Genomic DNA, 3,567 nt, shown 5'->3' on the forward strand with positions numbered 1-3,567 from the left:
TAAAATTTGCTGTAATTTTTTATTTTTTTGTAATATAAATAGCATAGTCTTACCGAGAAAAAAAAAAAAGAATGAATAGCTAAGAGAAGAATGTAAAAGAAGCAACTTTTTTCAACGAAACTCACAAAGGACAGACTCCAGAGTTCTAGATGATTTTTTTTTTCATGTAGAGATGTCGTGATGATGATAGACTTTTGGGAGGATAAGAGAAAAGAAAATGTAACTACAATACTCGGTTTTTTTTCTTGTTCAATAAAATACCACGGATATCACTCGATGCGTTTATAAGAAATCTGTTATTCAGTAACCAAAATGCGTTTGTAAGAAATCTGTTATTCAGAAACCAAAATCTGTAAGAAACTTGTCATCTACTTTATAATCCAAGCGTTTCCAACCAACCGGTTTGTCACTTGTGCTAATTGCTTAATATAAGCTTGCCAAAACTTACAACAAAATTCAGCAAGGCAGCGCATTACGTTAGGCTTGAGCGTCAACTGTCTATGAATCCCGATCTTGCTTATCGTTAGTCCTTATCAAGTGCCAAAGCTTGAGGTATAGGGTGTCGACATTAAAGATATTGAGATCAGACACCTGCAATATTGGGGAAAAGTCATTTAAAAACATGCTAATATTTTGACTGATGACATAGGGAAGGAAAGTATTGTCGCTTGAGAATTACAGGATCTTACCTTGGTATGTATGGTATGATAGATTCTGTTGCTCATGGTCGAAGAAGCAGCGCACACAACTTCAAGCCCACCATCTTCCAATGCCATGAGAAGATCAGAGTAGACAATCTGATGTGCAAACGTGTTCGTCCATACCTGAACGGCTGAACCCATAGATTTTATATTTATTGAAGGGAAACCCTGGTCTGATTCTCCAATAGCCGGCGCTTTAATGCAAAATTTCTCGTTACCGGAAAATCGCAGGGCCTGGAATGAAAGATTTGGATTTTTGCCAGAATCATCCTTCATCTTTTCTCTCTCCTTTTGAAGATCTTCGACTTTTCGCTGTAGATGGTGAATGTAATTCACAGATTCCTGCACTTGGTCTGCCACTGATCGTTTTCCCTACAGGAGATGAAGCTTCCATTAAAATGAAACCCTAGTGAGTACTGATGATCTTTTTAATGCAGTAAAACCCTTGTTATCGATCAAAGACAAAACATACCCGTAGATTTTCATCGGGAAGCAAGGACTTCAGAATTGACAAAAGGGCATTCATATCTTTACGCCTCTGCTTTTCAATCGATTTCTGATTCCTTTTGTCAGTCGGGATGGTCTGAGACCGACCATCATTTGAACAACTGGAATTGCAGACTGTGGTCGTTAAAACAGGATTCGAATGAGGAGGACAACCCTCTACGCATCCGGAGTTGCAGTTATCAACGAAATTAGATATGGTGGCATGATGGGTAGTATAAGTAGGGTGATTTTCAATGGGTTGTGCTGATGGAAATGGACTGGAACTCAAAACACTTTCGACATCAAAATCTTTTATGACATCGTCACAAGAGAGAAATTCATAGTCTAACCAAGAAGGAATGTTCATTTCTTTTAGGTGAAACAAACCCTAACAGACTTTTGAAAGTAAAGGAAACCTCGCCAACAATCGCCAACTGGGTCCAGGATCGTCTGCAACAAGAATAGTATTCGATCAGTTCCAACTTTGTGAAAAAGATGATCCTGAATTGAAAGCTGATAACTATCTGAGGATCACAACAACATTTAAAGAAACAAATTGAGATTTCTTAGGATCCCTTGCTCCTAAACGAAACAAAGCCCTGTCAAATATCATAAGAGAAGATCCTGCTCCTACCATTCAACTGTACTAAAAACGGCTGACAACAAAATCGGAAGACACAATTATGACTGTGATAAGCGCTACTTGAAACAGTTAAATATAATCCTGTACTCCAACTGTATCAGAGACTGCTGATTGGACATTTAGGAAAATTTGGAGGACTTAAAGCGTGACAATCAATTCAGTCAAAAGCGCTATGCCATCAAACTCGAGCACTTTCAAGGAAAGTAATTTCCTTCATTGTTGGCGCGCATATGTTAAATATAAAAGGACGTGATACTGCGATCACAACGACCCCTCTAGCCTGTTGGTGTTGATTTTACACGACCCCTCTAGCTTGTTGGTGTTGATTTTACAACGACCCCTCTGTTGATTTTACACGACCCCTCTAGCCTGTTGGGGTTGATTTTACACCATGTTCAAAACTGAAAAGGAAAATGTTTTTATTTTGATTTAAATGGAGATTCATTTTTCCTTATTTTAAATGCAGATGAATTTTATTATTTTATATTACGGATGTTTAATGATATTGATGCATTAAATGGTATTCATGGTATTCATGATACGAATGTTTATGATTTTGTTTCTCTCTATGTGATATGTATTAAGAAGATTATTATATTTGTGATGATAATTTATTTGATTATATTAATTTGTGGTAGGCTGAAGAGTTAAATCAATTGGTTGAGTTTCCTTCATTAAAGCACCTCACTATTGAGATGTCACGGGGTCAATGAGCTGGTGGGAAGTGATCCCATTGGGTGGATTTGTCTGAAATAATGTTTCCGTGAATGTAGCAGCCACTGATCTTTGGAGTCTATGAACTACATAAAAAAAAAAAAAACATATTAACGTGTGAGGTCCATGGGGGGTAGTTCAATTGGTTATGAAGTATTATGTATATCATGAGATTCAATGTTCAAATGCACCTATGTCAAACCATGTTTTTTTTTATATTAACATGTGGTTGTATTTATGATTCAAATGTAATGTTGTATCTTTGATAAAGATATGCTAATGTTGAAGTTATATTGTTGTGATGGCATTTTAGGATGGGATGATATGTGGTAGTTGGAAATTGTTTTTAATGAGATGTTAATGATGTCATGCATGAGTATTTGGTGCTTAATTATTGAGAATGTTATGATTAAAAAAATAAATTAAATAATTACATAAGCAACATGATAGTTGAGTGGGAGAAATCATATCTGGGAGTTGACATGGACAAATTATTTACAAGTTGTGAACACTAGGCTGCTATGATCATGCTGACCTAAACCAATGTTTTGGGGATGACTCTCCACCAAACCATAGGCTCAACTACACTATGTATTTCTACATCTAACAACTGTTGAGCCCTCAATCAATTACATTTGTCAACAAATCACTACTATCCTAATATTGTCATAGAAAAAGAATGTCTCAAATACTTATTTCATCCATTGAACATATTAATTTGTTAAAAAAATATAAAGATAACATTCACACACATAATCTGTGTGCCATCATACAAATTCCTATCTTTGTTTGAAGTTTTTCTTAAAATAATTTTTTTGATCTAATTGATTCTTACTTATTTTTCTTTTATTTTTTATTAACATGACCTTATTCTTACTAGTTGCATAGTTTCCTTTATTCATTTATTTGGAACATCAATTTATTTATATATTAGTTAATTAATTATTCTTCTCACATTTTATTTATTATTTTTTTATTTATTTATTATGATTATTATTATTAATTTTATAATATGGGGTATTG

At 34.6% G+C, this 3,567-nt stretch overlaps 1 pseudogene; it reads right to left on the reverse strand.

Moving 5' to 3' along the window:
- Positions 1–477: 477 nt before the first annotated feature.
- On the reverse strand, positions 478–1,554 carry LOC149230257 (transcription factor bHLH118-like; annotated as a pseudogene).
- Between the last annotated feature and the right edge of the window lie 2,013 nt (positions 1,555–3,567).

This window comes from Pinus tabuliformis, chromosome J (genome assembly GCF_031772625.1).
Source record: "Pinus tabuliformis cultivar Carrire ecotype Pingquan chromosome J, CPIR1, whole genome shotgun sequence".
Classification (NCBI taxonomy): Eukaryota; Viridiplantae; Streptophyta; class Pinopsida; order Pinales; family Pinaceae; genus Pinus; species Pinus tabuliformis.